General features: G+C 40.5%; 1 long non-coding RNA gene and 1 other non-coding gene across 2 annotated transcripts in view; one reads left to right on the top strand and one right to left on the bottom strand.

Annotated features, from left to right (window-relative positions):
- Positions 1 to 21550, top strand: part of LOC103220006 (uncharacterized) — a 25823-nt gene extending 4273 nt beyond the window's left edge. Inside the window, exons 2-3 of the long non-coding RNA XR_492220.3 lie at positions 5261 to 5335; positions 21272 to 21550. This is a non-coding gene — a long non-coding RNA (uncharacterized lncRNA). The remainder of the gene's footprint in view (positions 1 to 5260; positions 5336 to 21271) is intronic.
- Positions 17571 to 17676, bottom strand: LOC119627464 (small nucleolar RNA U13). Its single transcript, XR_005243655.2, has one exon. It is a non-coding gene; the product is annotated as a small nucleolar RNA U13 (small nucleolar RNA).

Below are 21550 nucleotides of genomic sequence, written 5' to 3'. Positions count from 1 at the left end.
CACTAAAATGTCCATACTGCCCAAAGTCATTTACATATTCAATGACATTACTATTAAATTACTGTCAGGAGAAAAAAACAATTCTAAAATTCATATGGAAACAAGAAAGAGTCCAAATAGCCAAAGCAATCCTGAGCAAAAAGAGTAAAGCAGGAGGAATGACATGATCTGACTTTACACTATACTACAAGGCTACAGTCTCCAAAACAGTATGGTACTGGTACAAAAAGAAACAAATAGACCAATGGAACACAATAGAGAATCAACAAATAAAGCCGCATGTCTACAACTAACTAATCTTCAACAGAGTCTACAAAAATTAGCAGTGGGGAGACGACATCCTATTCAATAAATTGTGCTGGGAAAACTGGCTGACTATATGCTGAAGAATGAAACTAGACTGCTACCTCTCACCACATACAAAAATTAACTCCAAATGGGTTTAAAACTTACATGTACGACTTCAAACTACAAAAATCCTAGAATAAAGCCTAGGGTGTACTCTTCTGGACATTCGCCTAGACATAGAATTTATAATTAAGTCTAAAAAGCAAATGCAGCAAAAAACAAAAATTGACAATTGAGATCTAAATAAAGAGCTTCTGCACAGCAAAATAAACTATCAACAGAGTAAACAGACATCTTACAGAATGGGAGAAAATATTTGTAAACTATGCATCTGAAAAATGTTTAATTCATATTCAGAATCCATAAGAAATTTACATAATTGAACAAGAAAAAAATACCCTTAAAAAGTGGGGAAAGGACATGAACAGACACGTCTCAAAAGAAGACCTATAAGCAGCCAACAAACATATAAAAAAAAAAAAAGCTCAACATTACAAACCATCAGACAAATCAAAGCCAAATGAGAAACCATTTTCGCACCAGTCAGAATGGCCATTATTAAAAAGTAAAAAAAAATAACAGATGTTGGCAAGACTGTGAAGAAAAGGAAACATTTACACAGTGTTGGTTAATAAATTAGTTAAGCCCCTGTGGAAAGTAGTCTGGAGATTTAAAATAACTAAAAATGGAATTACCATTTGACCCAGGAATTCCATTACTGGGTATATACCCTAAGGAAAATAAACCTTCTACCGGCAGGGCGCAGCGGCTCACGCCTGTAATCCCAGCACTTTGGGAGGCTGAGGCAGGTGGATCACGAGGTCAGGAGATCGAGACCATCCTGGCTAACACGGTGAAACCCCATCTCTACTAAAAATAAAAAAATTAACTGGGCGCGGTGGTGGGTGCCTGTAGTCCCAGCTACTTGGGAGGCTGAGGCAGGAGAATGGCGTGAACCTGGGAGGCAGAGCTTGCAGTGAGCCGAGATTGCGCCACTGCACTCCAGCCTGAATGACAGAGTGAGACTCTATCTCTAAATACATACATACATACAGAAAAAAATAAAAATCATTCTACCAAAAAGCCATATGCACTCATATGTTCATTGCAGCATTCTTCACAATAGCAAAGACATGGAATCAAACCAGGTGCCCACCAATGGTGGATTGGATAAAGAAACATACATATATGCCATAGAATACTACATAGTCATAAAAAGAATGAAATCATGTCCTTTTCAGGTACATAGATGCAACCAGGGGACATTATCCTCAGTGAATTAACACTGAAACAGAAAACCAAATACTGAATGTTATCACTTCTAAGAGGGAGCTAAATGGGTACTCAGGGACATAAAGACAGGAACAATAGACACTGAGTATTCCAAGAGTGGGGAGGGTGTGAGGGGGATAAGGGCTGGAAAAGTGTCTATTGGGTACTATGTTCACTATTTGGGTGATGGGATTAATAGAAGCCCAAACCTCAGCGTCACCCAATATATCCATGTAACAAACCCACACATCTAGCCACTGATTTTTTTTAATTTATATTTTTTATGTTATTTTATTTTTGCGTGGGGAGACAGAGTATTGCTCTGTTGCCCAGGTTGGAGTGCAGTGGCACGATCTCGGCTCACTGCAGCCTCCACCTCCTGGGTTCAAATGATTCTTGTACCTCAGCCTCCCAAGTAGCTGGGATTACAGGTGCACACCACTACTCCTGGCTAATTCTTGCATTTTTAGTAGAGGCAGTTTCATCTTGTTCCCCAGGCTAGTCTTAAACTTGTAGGTACAAGTGATTCACCTGCCTAGGCTTCCCAAAGTGTTGGGATTACACTTGTGAGCCACTGTGCCTTGCTAGCTGCTGAATGGAAGAGGAGGAGGTGTGCCTTTGCTAGCTGCTGAATGGAGGAGGGGGGGGGGAGGAGGAGGAGGAGGAGGAGGAAAGAAAGAAGAAAAAAGAAGGAAGAAAAAGAAATCTCTCATTCCAAAGAAGAGCGGGGGAGGGAGTGAGGAAAGGAAGGAGGAGGAAGAGGAGAAGGAGGAGGAGGAGGAAAGAAAAAGAAGAAGGAAGAAGAAGAAATCTCTCATTCCAAAGAGGAGTTAGTCATAATGGTAGTCTGGAAAACCAGTTACAGCATGAAAAGTTAGCCAGTGCCCAGCCAGAAAAGGAAAGAGCCTTAGACAAGTAATTTGGGGAATTTCCAGGCCCACTGATGAGTCCATCATGGGGCAGACATAAATGAAGGAAGTTGTAGACAACAGTTGTCAAGTTGTCTGATTCCATGGATGAAATAATCCCTAATAGGAGACTTAGCTTGTTGCCAATAAACACTTGAAACCTGTATTAAACTCCCTTTGTTCTGTGTTCATCAAGCAACCCCTTCCATATTTGACATTAAATTTTGCCTTCAAGGAGAGAAAGTGGTGGTCACAAAGACATAAATGTTCTGGTATTCTGGTCAGCATATTATTTTTTGTTCACATAAGTTAATAAACTAGCGTTTAGTTTTGTCATATCAATTTCATAAATTTGGTTCATGTAAGTCTGCCCTAAATGATGTATCTATTTCATGCTGTGCTGAAAATCAAGTTCTGGGCTTTCAAAATCAAAAGTCAGACCCAGGGCCATGACAGATTCTCCAAAGTCAATATTATCTGTGAAGCCTTGAAGTATATATTTTGCCTGATGAAGGAACTTCATATTGCCTCATAAGCTCACCCCCACCACACATACACTCCTTTATTCACTATCTATAACTATTTAATAAATTGTTTCTAAATTTAGCAGCTTAAAACAACAAACATTTATTGTTGTATGGTTCTGTGGGTCAGAAATCCAGAAGTGGCTTAGTTGAGTGATTTTGACACCAGGTCTTTCACAATGCTGCAGTCAAGAGGTTGGCTGGGGCTATAGTCAACTCAAGGTTCAAGTAAGGGAAGATCTGCTTGCCAGCTCATTCTGTGACTAGAAGCAGCCTTGCTGGCTGTTGGCTGGGGACATTGGTTCCTTGCTGTATGAACCTTTCCATAGGGCAGCTCGTAACAGGTACCTGGCTTCCCTCGGAGTGAGCCAGCAATGGAACAAGAAGGTGAACAACACAGAAGTCACAGTCTTTTTGTTACCTAATCTCAGAAGCAACGTGCCATCACTGTTACCATAATTCTGTTCATTAGAAACAAGTCACTAGGTCCGGCTCACACTCGAGTGAAATGGACCCCAAAGCCAGAAATACGAGGAGGTGGGGATTATTGGAGGCCATCTTACAAGCTGCCTGCCACAAAATCATTTTCATATTCAAATGTACGAAAGTATAATATTTTTTCTACAAGCTAGCCAATGTTTCATTGCAATGACTATTAAACAACAATGCCATAACACTTCGTATTTGCTAGCCTTTTATATTTTTAAATTACATATGTAATACTAAAATATTCTTAGTATTTGTGAGCTAATTCTCTCCAGCCATCCTCAACTTAGTAAGAAATATTTATCTCCTTTTTGCTTGGTGAATATCTTGAGCTAACTAGAATTTTTACACAGATTTGGACTTTGAGCCCTAGTCAGAAATGGATGTAGGCCTTGTTTGAAATACAGCCCATTCTTGTGGATAATTCATCACACACTGATGGCAAGTATAAGAGAGAGGGACGGTGGGGAAGACCATGATGGTGATGGAAGTAAAATGTGAGAAGAGACAGTCTAGGATGGCAAAGGAAGGTAGAGCAGATCTTTCTCAATCACTCTTTCATTCATTCATTTATTCATTTGGTCAGTCAGCCTTCTATTCTTATTTAACAAGTTTTTATTGTTCACCTACCATGTGCCAGGCACTGGGCTAGATCCTGGAGATACAAAATTGATAATCCTAGTATCTTCATAATAGGATGCCATAGTGTAAAGGAAAGACTGTCAAACAATGACAACATTACCTGCTAAATAGGGGGAGAGAGAGGCATGGAGCACAGTGGGAATATGGGGGTCAGGAGACTGGGAGCTGGTGATACAATCTGATGATCTGATGTGAGTTTAAAAGTATGAATGGGGCTGAGTTCTGCAGGGTTGTAACTAAGTAAATAGCCTGGAAACACAGTCTGTTCCATTGCTTCACAGAGGAGCAAACCTGGAAAAAAGGAACAAGAAAAAATGTTATTGACACAGGAAGGACAAAGTAGGAATAAAAATGTTAAAAAGCCATTTAAAACAGTTACACATGTGTATGAGAATTTATGATGTGAGTAAATTGGCACTTAAAATCAATGTGGAGGCCGGGTGTGGTGGCCCACACTTGTAATCCTAGCACTTTGGGAGGCTGAGGCCGTTGGGTCATTTGAGGCCAGGAGTTTAAGATCAGTCTGGCCAACATGACGAAAGTTCATCTCCACTAAAAATACAAAAATTGGCTGGGCATGGTGGCACACACCTGTAATCTCAGAACTTTGGGAGGCTGAGGCACAGAATCTCTTGAATTGGGGAGGCAGAGGTTGCAGTGAACTGAGACCATGCCACTGCACTCTACCCTGGGTGACAGAGCGAGACTGTCTCAAATAATAATAACAATAAATAAAATAAATGTGGAAAGGATGGAAAAATGATGTTCAGACAATAAGATATCTGGTGGAAAAAAATATGAATTGATCCATACTTCACAATTTTGGAAAATCAGTATCTTATATTTCTATTTACTTGATATGCATAAAGAACTTCTGGAAGAATATCATATATGTAAGAATATATATAAGAATAATATCTTATATATATAAGATTTATATATATATCCCACAAATGAAAGAACTTACCTTCCCTAGGATAGAAAAGGCTTAGAAAAAAAAGAAACAAGGTTGGAGCTAGCACTTTCACTGTATGCATTTTTGTATTGTTTGACTATGAACCTTATAATTATCTATTCTAGAAATTGAATTTTGAAAAATGAGAACTTATGGATGGAATGAAGAAACAACTATGAGAAAAAAACATGCAAGACATTGTAAGTAAAAATAAATCGTAACGCCTTCTTAAATAGAATGAAAAAACCCCAAAGCCATGAAGAGATTGGTAAGTTTGACCCCATTACCACTGAAATCTTCTAGATGAAAAATAGATTATCATAAACAGATTTAAAACACTAGTGATTGCCGAGTGCAGTGGCTCATGCCTGTAAATCCCAGCACTTTGGGAGGCCAAGGTGGGTGGATCATATGAGATCAGGAGTTTGAGACTAGCCTGACCAACATGGCAAAACCTCGTTTCTACCAAAAATACAAAGATTAACCGGGCACGGTGGCACATGCCTGTAGTCCCAGCTACTCGGGAGGCTGAGTGAGGCAGGAGAATCACTTGAACCTGGGAGGCGGGGGTTTCAGTGAGCCGAGATCGCACCACTGCACTCCAGCCTGGACGACAAAGCAAGACCCTGTCTCAAAAAATAAATTAAATAAATACATAAAACACCAGTGATCAACTTGGAAACATTTCTTTCAAATTGTAGAAGAGATAAATGATTAATATTCAGAAATTACACCATTGACTGGAAAAAATATTGAAAGATTGATGATGTCAAGGGGAGGAAACATAAATTATAACATTTTAACCCAGCTGCTCTACATCTTATTCACAGTAAATATAAACTCACCGCAAGCTTTGAAATGTTCCAATGGATGACAGTCATGCCAGAAGTGTTCATTCAATTGTTCAACAAAATCTTGGGGAAAAAAAAACAGTGTTCATTATAATGGGAATGACTAACCCAAATGTGGCAATTCAATAATACAAAAAAAAAATGACAGAATTAATAATTAACTGGATCTATATATCATTTTTATGAAGTTATGGTGATATAAATTAAGATAAAATCATAAATAACATATATTCTTAATTACACCTATAAATATAAGCAACCAAGGGCAAAATCACCCATTTCTGGGAATGATTAAGTCCCTAGTCAAGACATGCACTAGGGCTTAACCTACAAATCTTGGTATTGAAATGCATTTAGAATGTTATTTCACAGTAGAAAGGCGTTCCTTTTAGAGGTGCAGCCAAGTCCCACCCCACAGAGTCCTGAAGCTTCTATCTGTACAGAGGAAAGGGCTGAGTAATAGTATCAATTCATTGTTGTTTAGATGGAGTTTTTAGACTTCAAATATTTATTAATCACAAACTTCTATTCCCAACGTCACATTTATTTGTACATCCTCTCCTACGAACTTATCCGGGGAAATATCAATTATATTTCTTGAAATCACTTGCAATTGGCTCTTCGGGTAAACTTTATAAAATTTTACTTAATAAAGTCTACAATTCTTTCTTTTTTTATTTTATTTTTTATTTTTTTTTATGATTACACTTTAAGTTCTAGGGTACATGTGTGTAACGTGCAGGTATGTTACATACGTATACTTGTGCCATGTTGGTGTGCTGCACCCATCAACTCGTCAGCACCCATCAATTCATCATTTACATCAGGTATAACTCCCAATGCAATCCCTCCCCCCTCCCCCCTCCCCATGATAGGCCCCAGTGTGTAATGTTCCCCTTCCCGAGTCAAAGTGATCTCATTGTTCAGTTCCCACCTATGAGTGAGAACATGCAGTGTTTGGTTTTCTGTTCTTGTGATAGTTTGCTAAGAATGATGGTTTCCAGCTGCATCCATGTCCCTACAAAGGACACAAACTCCTCCTTTTTTATGACTGCATAGTATTCCATGGTGTATATGTGCCACATTTTCTTAATCCAGTCTGTCACTGATGAACATTTGGGTTGATTCCAAGTCTTTGCTATTGTGAATAGTGCTGCAATAAACATATGTGTACATGTGTCTTTATAGCAGCATGATTTATAATCCTTTGGGTATATACCCAGTAATGGGATGGCTGGGTCATATGGTACTTCTAGTTCTAGATCCTTGAGGAATCGCCATACTGTTTTCCATAATGGTTGAACTAGTTTACAATCCCACCAACAGTGTAAAAGTGTTTCTATTTCTCCACATCCTCTCCAGCACTTGTTGTTTCCTGACTTTTTAATGATCGCCATTCTAACTGGTGTGAGATGGTATCTCATTGTGGTTTTGATTTGGATTTCTCTGATGGCCAGTGATGATGAGCATTTTTTCATGTGTCTGTTGGCTGTATCAATGTCTTCTTTTGAGAAATGTCTGTTCATATCCTTTGCCCACTTTTTGATGGGGTTGTTTGTTTTTTTCTTGTAAATTTGTTTGAGTTCTTTGTAGGTTCTGGATATTAGCCCTTTGTCAGATGAGTAGATTGCAAAAATTTTCTCCCATTCTGTAGGTTGTCTGTTCACTCTGATGGTAGTTTCTTTTGCTGTGCAGAAACTCTTTAGTTTAATGAGATCCCATTTGTCAATTTTGGCTTTTGCTGCCGTTGCTTTTGGTGTTTTAGACATGAAGTCCTTGCTCATGCCTATGTCCTGAATGGTATTACCTAGATTTTATTCTAGGGTTTTTATGGTATTAGGTCTAACATTTAAGTCTCTAATCCATCTTGAATTAATTTTCATATAAGGAATAAGGAAAGGATCCAGTTTCAGCTTTCTACTTATGGCTAGCCAATTATCCCAGCACCATTTATTAAATAGGAAATCCTTTCTCCATTTCTTGTTTTTCTCAGGTTTGTCAAAGATCAGATGGCTGTAGATGTGTGGTATTATTTCTAAGGACTCTGTTCTGTTCCATTGGTCTATATGTCTGTTTTGGTACCAGTACCATGCTGTTTTGGTTACTGTGGCCTTGTAGTATAGTTTGAAGTCAGGTAGCGTGATGCCTCCAGCTTTGTTCTTTTGCCTTAGGATTGTCTTGGCAATGTGGGCTCTTTTTTGGTTCCATATGAACTTTAAAGCAGTTTTTTTCCAATTCTGTGAAGAAAGTCATTGGTAGCTTGATGGGGATGGCATTAAATCTATAAATAACCTTGGGCAGTATGGCCATTTTCACGATATTGATTCTTCCTATCCATGAGCATGGTATGTTCTTCCATTTGTTTGTGTCCTCTTTTATTTCACTGAGCAGTGGTTTGTAGTTCTCCTTGAAGAGGTCCTTTATATCCCTTGTAAGTTGGATTCCTAGGTATTTTATTCTCTTTGAAGCAATTGTGAATGGAAGTTCATTCATGGTTTGGCTTTCTGTTTGTCTATTACTGGTGTATAAGAATGCTTGTGATTTTTGCACATTAATTTTGTATCCTGAGACTTTGCTGATGTTGCTTATCCGCCTAAGGAGATTTTGGGCTGAGACGATGGGGTTTTCTAAATATACAATCATGTCGTTTGCAAACAGGGACAATTTGACTTCCTCTTTTCCTAATTGAATACCCTTTATTTCTTTCTCCTGCCTGATTGCCCTGGCCAGAACTTCCAACACTATGTTGAATAGGAGTGGTGAGAGAGGGCATCCCTGTCTTGTGCCAGTTTTCAAAAGGAATGCTTCCAGTTTTTGCCCGTTCAGTATGATATTGGCTGTGGGTTTGTCATAAATAGCTCTCATTATTTTGAGATACGTCCCATCAATACCTAGTTAATTGAGAATTTTTAGCATGAAGAGCTGTTGAGTTCTGTTGAAGGGCTTTTCTGCATCTATTTAGATAATGATGTGGTTTTTGTCTTTGGTTCTGTTTGTATGATGGATTATGTTTATTGATTTGCATATGTTGAACCAGCCTTGCATCCCAGGGATGAAGCCAACTTGATCGTGGTGGATAAGGTTTTTGATGTGCTGCTGGATTTGGTTTGCCAGTATTTTACTGAGGATTTTTACATCAATGTTCATCAGGGATATTGGTCTAAAATTCTCTTTTTTTGTTGTGTCTCTGCCAGGCTTTGGTATCAGGATGATGCTGGCATCGTAAAATGAGTTAAGGAGGGTTCCCTCTTTTTCTATTGATTGGAATAGTTTCAGAAGGGATGGTACCATCTCCTCTTTGTACCTCTGGTAGAATTCAACTGTGAATCCGTCTGGTCCTGGACTTTTTATTGGTTGGTAGACTATTAATTATTGCCTCAATTGCAGAGCCTTTTATTGATCTATTCAAGGATTCAACTTCTTCCTGGTTTAGTCATGGAAGGGTGTATGTGTATAGGAATTTATCCATTTCTTCTAGATTTTCTAGTTTATTTGCATAGAGGTGTTTATAGTATTCTTTGATGGTAGTTTGTATTTCTGTGGAATTGGTGGTGATATCCCCTTTATCATTTTTTTATTGCATCTATTTGATTCCTTGCTCTTTTTTTCTTTATTAGTCTTGCTAGTGGTCTATCAATTTTGTTGATCTTTTCAAAAAAAGAGCTCCTGGATTCATCGATTTTTTGAAGGGCTTTTGCATCTCTATCTCCTTCAGTTCTGCTCTGATCTTAGTTATTTCTTGCCTTCTGCTAGCTTTTGAATGTGTTTGCTCTTGCTTCTCTAGTTCTTTTAGGTGTAATGTTAAGGTGTCAATTTTAGATCTTTCCTGCTTTCTCTTGTGGGCATTTAGTGCTATAACTTTCCCTCTACACACTGCTTTAAATGTGTCCCAGAGATTCTGGTATGTTGTGTCTTTATTCTTATTAGTTTCAAAGAACATCTTTATTTCTGCCTTCATTTTATTATGTACCCAGTAGTCCTTCAGGAGCAGGTTGTTCAGTTTCCATGTAGTTGTGTGGTTTTGAGTGAGTTTCTTAATCCTGAGTTCTTATTTGATTGCACTGTGGTCTGAGAGACAGTTTGTTATAGTTTCTGTTCTTTTACATTTGCTGAGGAGTGCTTTACTTCCAACTATGTGGTCAATTTTGGAATCAGTGCACTGTGGTGCTGAGAATAATGTATATTCTGTTGATTTGGAGTGGAGAGTTCTGTAGATATCTGTTAGGTCTGCTTGGTGCAGAGCTGAGTTCAAGTCCTGGATATCCTTGTTAACTTTCTGTCTCGTTGATCTAATGTTGACAGTGGGATGTTGAAGTCCCATTATTATTGTGTGGGAGTCTAAGTCTCTTTGTAGGTCTCTAAGAACTTGCTTTATGAATCTGGGTGCTCCTGTATTGGGTGCATATATATTTAGGATAGTTAGCTCTTCTTGTTGAATTGATCCCTTTGCCTTTATGTAATGACCTTCTTTGTCTCTTTTGATCTTTATTGTTTTAAAGTCTGTTTTATCAGAGACTAGGATTGCAATGCCTGCTTTTTCTTTTTGTTTTCCCTTTGCTTCATAGATCTTCCTCCATCTCTTTATTTTGAGCCTATGTGTGTCTCTGCACGGAAGATGGGTCTGCTGAATATAGCACACTGATGGATCTTGACTCTTTATCCAATTTGCCAGTCTGTGTCTTTTGATTGAGACATTTAGCCCATTTACATTTAAGGTTAATATTGTTATTTTTGTGTATTTAATCCTGTCATTATGATGTTAGCTGGTTATTTTGCTCATTAGTTGGTGCCATTTCTTCCTAGCATTGGTGGTCTTTACAACTTGACATCTTTTTGCAGTGGCTGGTACCGTTTGTTCCTTTCCATGTTTAGTGCTTCCTTCATGAGCTCTTGTAAGGCAGGCCTGGTGGTGACAAAATCTCTGAGCATTTGCTTGTCTTTAAAGGATTTTATTTCTCCTTCACTTGTGAAGCTTAGTTTGGCTGGATATGAAATTCTGGGTTAAAAGTTCTTTCCTTTAAGAATGTTGAATATTGGCCCCCACTCTCTTCTGGCTTGTAGAGTTTCTGCCGAGAGATCTGCTGTTAGTCTGATGGGCTTCCCTTTGTAGGTAACCTGACCTTTCTCTCTGGCTGCCCTTAATCTTTTTTCCTTCATTTCAACTTTGGAGAATTTGACAATTATGTGTCTTGGAGTTGCTCTTCTCGAGGAGTTTCTTTGTGGCATTCTCTGTATTTCCTGAATTTGAATGTTGGCATGTCTTGCTCTGTCAGGGAAGTTCTCCTGGATAATATCCTGAAGAATGTTTTTCAACTTGGTTCCATTTTCACCGTCACTTTCAGGTACACCAGTCAGACATAGATTTCGTTTCTTCACATAGTCCCATATTTCTTGGAGGCTTTGTTCATTTCCTTTTACTCTTTTTTTCTCTAAACTTCTCTTCTCACTTCATTTCATTCATTTGATCTTCAATCACTGATACCCTTTCTTCTACTTGATTGAATCGGCTACTGAAGCTTGCGCATGCATCACGTAGTTCTCATGCCATGGTTTTGAGCTCCATCAGGTCATTTAAGGTGTTCTCTATGCTGTTTATTCTAGTTATCCATTTGTCTAATCTTTTTTCAAGGTTTTTAGATTCTTTGTGATGGGTTCGAACATCCTCCTTTAGCTCAGAGAATTTTGTTATTACTGATCTTCTGTGGCTTACTTCTGTCAACTCATCAAAGTCATTCTCTGTCCAGCTTTATTCCATTGCTGGCGAGGAACTGTGTTCCTTTGGAGGAGAAGAGGTGCTCTGATCTTTGGAATTTTCAGCTTTTCTGTTTTGTTTTCTCCCCATCTTTGTGGTTTGATCTACCTTTGGTCTTTGATGATGGTGACCTAGAGATGGGGTTTTGGTATGGATGTCCTTTATATTTGTTAGTTTTCCTTCTAACAGTCAGGACCCTCAGCTGCAGGTTTGTTGGCGTTTGCTGGAGGTCCACTCCACACCGTTTGCCTGGGTATCACCAGTGTAGGCTGCAGAACAGCAAATATTGCAGAACAGCAAATGTTGCTGCCTGATCCTGTCTCTGGAAACTTCATCTCAGAGGGTAACCCAGCTGTATGAGGTGTCGGTCAGCCCCTACTGGGAGGTGTCTCCCAGTTAGGCTACTCGGGGGTCAAGGTCCACTTGAGGAGGCAGTCTGTCTGTTCTCAGATCTCAGACTCCATGCTGGGAGAACCACTACTCTCTTCAAAGCTGTTAGGGACGTTTAAGTCTGAAGAAGTTTCTGCTGCCTTTTGTTCAGCTATGCCCTGCCCCCAGAGGTGGCGTCTACAGAGGCAGGCAGGCCTCCTTGAGCTGTGGTGGGCTCCACCCAGTTTGAGCTTCCTGGATGCTTTATTTACCTACTCAAGTCTCAGCAATGGCAGACGCCCCTCCACCAGCCTCACTGCCACCTTACAGTTTGATCTCAGACTGCCATGCTAGCAGTGAGCCAGGCTCCTTGGGTGTGGGACCCTCCGAGCCAGGTGCAGGATATACTGTCTTGGTGTGCCGTTTGCTAAGACTGTTGGAGAAGCACAGTATTAGGATGGGAGAGCCCCAATTTTCCAGGTACTGTCTGTCACAGCTTCCCTTGGTTAGGAAAGGGAATTCCCCAACCCCTTGCGCTTCCCAAGGTGAGGCGATGCCCTGGCCTGCTTCGGTTCACACTCTGTAGGCTGCACCCACTGTCCAACAAGCGCTAGTGAGATGAACCCGGTACCTCATTTGGAAATGCAGAAATCACCTGTCTTCTGCATCACTCATGCTGGGAGCTGTAGACTGTAGCTGTTCCTATTCGGCCATCTTGGAACCCTCTCAGTATACTGATCTTTTTTCTTTTTGTTATACACCCAGCTGAAGGATTGTGGGATTTTATGATAGTTCTGTTTTTAGTTTGTTGAGGAACCTGCATACTGTTCTCCACAGTGCTGTACTACCCACCAACAGCACTAGTATTCCCTTTTTCTCTGCATCCTCACCAGCATCCATTATTTTGGTCTATTTTTGGTCTTTTTGATAATAAGCATTCTAACTGAGGTGAGATGATATCTCATTGTGGTTTTGATTTACATTTTTCTGATGAATGGTGTTGTTGAGCATTTTTTCATATATTTTTTGGCCATTTGTGTATATTATTTGAGGAGTGTCTATGCACGTCTTTTGCCCATTTTAAATTTGGATTATTTGTGGGTTTTTTGCTATTGACTTGTGTTCCTGTTTTCTCTAATTCTGTAGGTTGTCTCTTCACTTTGTTAATTGTATCCTTTGCTATGCAGAAGTGTTTTCGTTTGATGTAATCCCATTTGCCTATATTTGTTTTTATTGCCTTGCTTTTGAGGTCTTAACCAAAAAATCTTTGCCCAGACCAATGTCCTGTAGTGTTTCCCCAATGTTTACTTCTAGTAGTTTCATAGTTTCAGATCTTACATATAAGTTGTCAATCCATTTTGAGTTGATTTTTGTACATGGTAAAAGATGGGGACCCACTGTAGCTTTTCTACAGGGTCCCTTTAGAGTATTTCTTTCTACAATTGAATGCCTGGCACCGCCCACCCAAGATGATAAGCTGGAGAAGAAACATTGGAGCATAAATAGAAAGTTTTGATATGCCACCATATTTTGCTTAGTAACCCAATTCTTATTAAGACTACGTCACTACTTAGTTAAGCCTTATCACCACGTTGTAGGCTGTGTTATTCTGGAATGACAAGAAAACTGAGGATTACAGAAGAGCAATGACTTGGCAAAGGTCATACGGTACATGTGTTGGGTGTTCCACATAGTCAGCAGATAAATAACATGTACCTACTATAAGCTAGTCACAAAGGTGGACAAAGAGAAATAATTTTCTCTGAAGACAACATTATAATACAAAATGATAATTGCTGGGAGGGTGTGTGTTCTGTGGGCTGCCATAGCACGTGGGAATGCATTTTGCCCAGGCAAGGTCAGTTGGGAAAGTTTCTCAGAAGAAAGGAGATTTGAGGATATAATACTGTATACTGTATATAACCAGGGAAGCAAGAAGAGGTTAAGATTAATCAGAAGAAATTAGAGAATGATATCCTCCCCTCTCGCCCCATGCATGAGACTCTGGTTAGAAGACAGATGTAGAAGATTGTGTTATCCTGGAGTCTTCATTATGTTGGACAACAAGTTTTGTAGAAAGCTGAAGGTTACTGCTTTGAACAATATACATATATTTTTAAACCAGCAGCAAATACTTAAAAATGCATTACAGATATCCTTATTACGAAAACAGATCTTTATAATTTTCCCTAGATTGTTCCTCCTCCTGGTTCCCAGTTTCATGAAATAGCAAATCAGACTCCCTGACCACCCTCCCAAATGGAGTCCCCTGTTATTCCTGTTTTCTATTTTCACAGTATTTAGCGCACATGATATATTTTCAGTGGTTTGTTTGCTGCTTTTTCATTTTCCTCCCCTACTCAACTGTAAGTCTTAAAGTCAGGAATCCAGCTTGGTTTATTTGTTTGCATTTTACCTGAGAAGAAAATGAGGGTGGGAGGTGGACTGGGTTTAGGGAATGAAGGAATTTAGAAGTCGTAATAATGAGTGTAAGCTTCTTCAGGAGGGCACTGAGGAGTGTCAGATAATTTTTTAAAAAAAGAATGACAAGGCCAGGCTTCCATCTCAGAAAGTTTCCTGTCACTGCAGAATGGAGAATGGGCTGGAGCTGCAGCTTAGGGAGCTGATTTAAGAGGTAGAGGCAGTGATCCCTGCAAGATGTGACAGTGCTCTGGATTCATGTGCCTGGGGCTGAATGAGAAGTGGTAGTACAAGTAGGCATTGAGGACAGGGAATTAACAAGCCCTGGTGATTGACAGGTTATGGGGGAAGCCCCTGGACTCCTTCCTGGGAATTCGGTGGATGGTGGTATTTCTGCTGAGATAGGGGATGGGAGAAGGAGCAGATTTGTGAGAACAGACTGCGTGTGTGCTGGAAACATTGAGCTTAGGGTGCATGTCTGTCACATGCAAGGAAAGAAGTCCACTAAAGGCCTGGAAGTGAACCTGAAGTTGAGACAGACCTGGGCAAGAGAGGCGACAAGTGAAGCCATCTGGTTGAGGCAACCCAGGAGGGGCTGCGTGTGAGACAGGAAAGGGTCAGGACAGAGCCCTGGAGCACAGCAACTTCAAAGGTATATGTGGTTGAAATGAGCAGCAGGGATGCAGAAAAGGAGCCATCTGAAAGGGAGTCGAAGGGAATCAGGAAGGCAGCGAGCTGATGAAAGCGAGGTGGTAGGAGAGGGCTGGCTGACAGCCAAAGATGTCCTGAGATGCCCAGGCAGAGGAAGCTGAAAACTGGCCTTTGAATATATAATTGTTCCCTTCCACATCACTCCTTGAACTGTATGGGGCCACTTGTATGCAAATTTTCTTCTCTCTCTGCCACCCCTGTGACAGCAATACTAACACCTCCGCTTCCTCCATCTCCTCAGCCTACTCCACGTGAAGACGATGAGGATGAAGACCTTTATAATGATCCATTTCCACTTAATGAATTGTAAATATATTTTCTCTTCCTTAGATTTTCTTAATCACATTTTCTTTTCTCTAGTTTACTTTAATGTAAGAATGCCATATATAATACCAATAACATATGAAATATGTGTTAATTAACTGTTTATGTTATCAGTAAGATTCTTAGTCAAGTTTTTGGGGAGTCAAAAGTTATACACAGATTTTCTTTTTTTCTTTCTTTTTTTTTTTTTGAGATGGAGTTTCACTCCTGTTGCCCAAGCTGGAGTGCAATGGCACGATCTCGGCTCACCACAACCTCCACGTCCTCCCGGGTTCAAGCGATTCTCCTGCCTCAGCCTCCCAAGTAGCTGGGATTACAGGCATGTGCCACCACACCCGGCTAATTTTGTATTTTTAGTAGAGACTTGGTTTCTCTGTGTTGGTCAAGCAGTCTCAAACTGCTGACCTCAGGTGATCTGGCCACCTTGGCCTCCCAAAATGCTGGGATTACAGGAGTGAGCCACCATGCCCTGCCTATACACAGACTTTCAACTGTGTGGGAGGGGGTTGGTGTCCCAACCCCCATATTGTTGAAGGTCAACTGTAGTGCCAGAGACTTGGATGATATCATTAGTGTGAGAACTGTTTAGTTTTTAGTGTTGGAACTGTTTGGTTTCCATTTATTGCCAGTTTTTATGTATTTATTTACCACCTTTACTTTTTAGGGGGGTCACAGGAGTTGAGGAATAAAACATTGACTACGGATGTTACAGAGTAACTTGCTGAGATAGAAGTTCATTGGTTTTAGCATTCTCCAAGCTGACCCCTAGGCAGGTCTCCTTCGAGTTTCTAAAAATGTGAGTTGGTGGGTTCCTCCTTCCTACCCACCTGCTAACCCAAGTCCAGAGCTTATGAATTTTAGGACCCTGAGAAGATAATGCTTCTCCCTAAGAAGAAAAGATAGAGGTCAATGTTTAGAGAAGGCAAGGAAATTTCCTGGACCTAGGAAAATCAGCAGCTTTAGCTGCCACTGAAGAATGAGGGATGGGGGATAAGGAATGCACGGTGTGTGGACAGAGACCTGTGCCCACTACCAGGCATATGCGAGGCTACATGGGGAGCTCACTGCAGATGCCAACCATGGAAAGAGATGGCTGCAGGGCACACCCTCAGTCTAAGCAGGAGAATTATTTTTACTAGAAAATTGAATTTTGCTGAGAGCTGAGGAATACAAGCTTGAGAAATATAGTATTTTTAAAATCTGAAATGAACTATTAAATGTAATGACTTAGAATCCCATTTTTTGTCTTTTGTTTAGAGAAACGTATCAGTGGTTTTTAATCAGGGCTACCAAGAGAATCTTGGAAGGAAATAACCATTTGTTAGAAAAGAATACTTCCTAATTTTGTAATCATAGCAACTGCTTTGCTATTATAAAAGTAACACATAATTGAAGGAACTGGGATTTGATGTTACCCTACTTAAAAGTAAATAAGTTAGCATCTTGTTTCATGAACATTGGTAGAAGACATAGACTCTTGGATCGGAGACAAGCACTTTATTATTCATGACATAACATGAGCATCAGTATGTTTGCAAAGGTTCCCCTTGTCCCCAAGTCCCAGAGGGGTGACACCACAGGCCCAGATGAATGGTGCACACATAGTAGGTTTACTTCACAGAAAAGGAGCACTGAGCTTAAGGAATACGCTGCTTTTACAGAAAGCAATAAATACACCTGCTCTTTGTTTCAAGTGACACAACCTCATCCTTCATGGTTGGCCACAGCAAAGCCACACCTGAGAAATGTCCTGGGTAAAGAGGGCAGAGGGCCTTGCATTCTTGGTATACCCAGCAATACGTGTGGGAGCTCAAAAAACAAACAAATAATATTTACTATAGGAAATGTGCATTATAATAACAATAACAAAACCCACTTACTACTTATATTATCCAGAAACTACAAATGGTTAATTTAGTCCTACAAACTAGATCCAGAGTTGAGAGAAGCTTATGGGCAGCTGCTGGAGTTACACTTGAAGTTCAGGTGATAATATTATTTTTTTCATGTCAAATGAGTAAGGTGTTAATGTTGTAATAAGGTTAGAGGGAGGCACATCTCACACAGGAGTGGGAAAACCCAGTCATCCTCATGCTTATGATCATAAAAGGATCTAGGTAATAATATTTATGAAGCAAATATTCCTGTTAGGACAGCTGAAGTTCATCAAATACCTTTGAGCTCACTACTTGGGGTTGGGATTAGTCTTTCAGGTTGAAGTCACTAAGGAACCCATGGTTCACTTCCTTAAATTTCAAGGACTGTCCTGATGTCTCAGAGATAGCACTGTCTGTGAATACGGTGAGGGCTTCCTTGCATAGGCAGTCTAAGATTGTCTGCTTCTAAGCTCTTGCCTCTTCCCAACCATGTAGTGAAATCTGAGCCAGTCACAACAAAACGGGTTAGAATAAGTCTTGATTACCACAGCAGGCAGGCTATCCACCTTCTTCTTCTTCTTCTTCTTCTTCTTCTTCATTTTTTTTTTTTTTTTTTTTGACGGAGTCTCTTTCTGTCCCCCAGGCTGGAGTGCAGTGGAATAATTACAGCTCACTACAACCGCTGCCTCCCAGGCTCAAAGGATTCTGCCATCTCAGCCTGCTGTGTAGCTGGGACTATAGGCACCTGCCACCTTGCCTGACTAATTTTTGTATTTTGATAGAGATAGGATTTTGCCATGTTGGCAAGGCTGGTCTCAAACGCCTGCCCTCAAATGATCCACCTGCCTCGGCCTCCCAAAGGGCTGAGATTACAGGCGTAAGCCACTGCGCCTGGCCTCTACCTTCAATTCTGAGCTAGAAAACTCCCTGTTCCTCAAGCTTTGAGGCCTATTTACTTTGCTTCATCATGTATTCATTATTAACCCTTCCTTCATCCTGTTTAGTAAATATATATTGAGTTACTACTAGACCGGGAGCTCCGCAAAGCAAGGAGGGCACATTCTTTCTGCCCTCGGGACACCAAAGCCGGGGAAATCTCATGCAAGCATTTTTTTGGATGAACTCTGGAATATTGTATGGAAACAAACCAAGTGTTTGCTATGCTGTTAGTCGACTAAAATATGTAATTTGTGTGTGTGTGTCTGTGTGTGTGTTTTAAAAAAAATGGCCAAACAAAACCCTATATTACCATTCAAAATTAAATTTGCAGGAAAAATAATTGCTTGATCTGTGTAGAATGCTTGAACATGCTTATATCCCTTGAAATTATTAGCAAAGATACACTCGTGATTAAAGGTAACAGAAAATGAATAAATTATACAAGAAAACATCAACAGATCTCTTGATAGTCTTTTTAAAAAGGATGAAAAGGTCCAGATTGAACAACTAACTAAAACTTAGATCTTAGAAGTTAATGACTTAGGTTGTATTCTCTGCCTTTCACTTGCCCAAAGGAAAAAGAGAACAGTACTTAGGTGACAGCCCAGGTTAGCCATGTGCGTGCTCTCAGCATTAACGCTAAGGTATGAGTATTAATGCTGTTGGTACAAGTGAGCTGCAGGTCCAGAAACACCTCTCCAGTAACACACTTTGGAAATAATCCCTCACAGGGTAGCCATGTCACTTGTATTAGTTGTAAAACACACCACTCACTTTTTGCTAGTGATAAAGTGATTACTTCATTGACGTTTTGGAAAACTGCAGCAACATACTGTCTTAGCAAATGCTTTGAAACAACAAGTTGTTTTTATTTTTAGAGAAGAGTGTTTTGAACACTATTGATTAGTATTTATTTAAGAAAGTTTTATGGGCATGGTGGCTCATGCCTGTAATCCCAGCACTTTGGGAGGTCAAGGCAAGAGGATTGCTTGAACCCAGGAGTTGGAGACCAGCCTGGGCAACATAGAAAGACTCCTATCTCTACAAATCATTTTTAAAAAATTAGCTGTGTGTGGTGGCGTGTGCCTGTGATCCCAACTACTCAGGAGGCTGAGGCAGGAGCATTGCCTGAAGCTGGGAGTTTGAGGCTGCAGTGAGCCATGATTGTGCCACTGCACTCAAGCCTGCGTGACAGAGAGAGACCCTGTCTCAAAACAAACAAACAAAAATAGCCGATTACTGGCCACTAGATTTTAGCCAATAGCACTAACATTCCTTAGGCCAGCTTATCAGAAAAGATATGAAATACTGGCGATTGTAGGGACAAAATTTTGTAGTGAATAAGCCTTTGATGTGGCAGAAATCTAAACAGTATTCGATTGAGGCTACGCCCTACCGTTGTCTCTACAGACGAGACAAAAGCTGAGGGCTCCAGTCTGATGGGCCTTGGTACCCAGCCAACCAAGGGAGTGCGTTCAGGTCAAGGGCATGCTCGAGAGAACTCTCTGTGTTAGCTATTATTAATGGTTCCCAATTTATAGAAGGAACATTAGTTTAATAACTTGCCCGAGGTCACTTTGCTCAGCTAAATGAGTGATGAGTGTTTGATTCAAACCAGGTCTATCAAATCCCTACATCTGTGCTTTTCAGGGCCGGGAAGAGGAAAAGTTTGCTAAGGCAGAAATCAGAGGGTGGAACAACAATCCTTACCTCTTCCCTCCCCAGCCAGAGCAGCTCTGGCTGAGATCACATTTGAAGAAATCCTTTTGCTGTTAAGAAGAAAATAAGGGAAAAAAAAAAAAAAAAAAAGGAAAGAAAAGAAAAATTCCAGCCTTGCACTAGTCTGAGATATTTTGAGGCTGAATTAAATAAAACAAGATGTTAATTTATTATCAAAATTCTCAGCCTATAACAGTAGTTCTCAAATCTTGTGAACTTAAGAATGTGCTTGAGTGCTTGTTTAACCTGGAGAGTCTTAAGCTCCACCCTCAGAGATTGGATTGAATAGGTCTGGTTTGGGGTAAAGCACAGGAATTTGCAATTTTCACAGGTGTCCCAGGAGCATTGGATACAGGTGGTTACAGAACTACATTTTGAAAAACTGAACAAAGATGTTTTGAAAATAAAAAGAAAAATGTAGGCAGAGAGTGCCAGAAGTGGTTTGATCTCACCCATTTGGCATAAGTGCTACTCCCTTTGGAAAGCCCTCTGTGAATGACTCAGCAAGGCCTGTCTTAAATCGTGAATCTGTTCCCTGGTTTGACATTGGAGAGAGAGTAGTTACTGTCATGGAAAGGAGAAAGTGAGTCTTAGGACTCAGTCCTTAGCCTGTAAGGGAGACTACCAAACAGGGAAAAAGAAGGAAAAGCTCAGGAGTGCTCCAAAGCCAACAGAAGAATATGTGAGCAGAAACAAAAGAAATGAACAGAGCAATTTTCCTCCTGAGCGATATTGAGTAGAATTTCTTAGGAAGGCAGAGGCAGGGGCCACACTGCTACCCATTAAATCATGGCCTGACAGCCAGTCACAGGCCAGTCCCTTTCAGCCAAGAGCAATGTTCTGAGAACCCTTCCCACTTGGACTCAACATCACATCCCTGGCGAGGCTTCAGGACAAGAATATGAGCTCCAGGAAGCATCAATGATGGGGTTGGTGGCAGCCCAGATTTTTGTTGCAGAAGGAGCTAGATGCAGTAGTCTGTAGGTAGGGAGAGGGCGAAGTTGAATTTGCTGAGGATTTCATATAACACTGAAAAGATCATAATCCATATCAAGTTCATGTCCTTGATGACATTAAGTGAGATCCCATAGTTGTGGCCACCCATGCACATGTGATAGAACTTGATGATAAGTTAGTTTCACTGTCTTTCCTACTCCCTGCTATTTTCCCCAGGAGAGACATGGGTTATGAAGGCTCCAGCGTTACTGAATTTGTACTCAGCTTGCCGAGGTTTGGTTCAGCTCCACATCAGGGAGGGCCCACATGGAGACTCAAGATCAGCCTGGACTCTCCGCATGCTGGATTCTCAAGGTCCCAGGTAAGCTGCCCTGGGGTACCATGGCTGGCTTAGGAACCAGGGGTCTGTGTGTGTTGCTGGAGCATTTCCCTCAGATGCTACTAATCCATGTGAACAGGTAGTCCATGAGTGGTTTCTAAGCCTGCCTGTTCCCT

The sequence above is a fragment of the Chlorocebus sabaeus genome, chromosome 14, assembly GCF_047675955.1.
Source record: "Chlorocebus sabaeus isolate Y175 chromosome 14, mChlSab1.0.hap1, whole genome shotgun sequence".
In the NCBI taxonomy this organism is placed as follows: domain Eukaryota; kingdom Metazoa; phylum Chordata; class Mammalia; order Primates; family Cercopithecidae; genus Chlorocebus; species Chlorocebus sabaeus.
The sequence above is the reverse complement of the archived record's forward strand: the minus strand, read 5'-3'. Positions and strand labels throughout refer to the sequence as shown.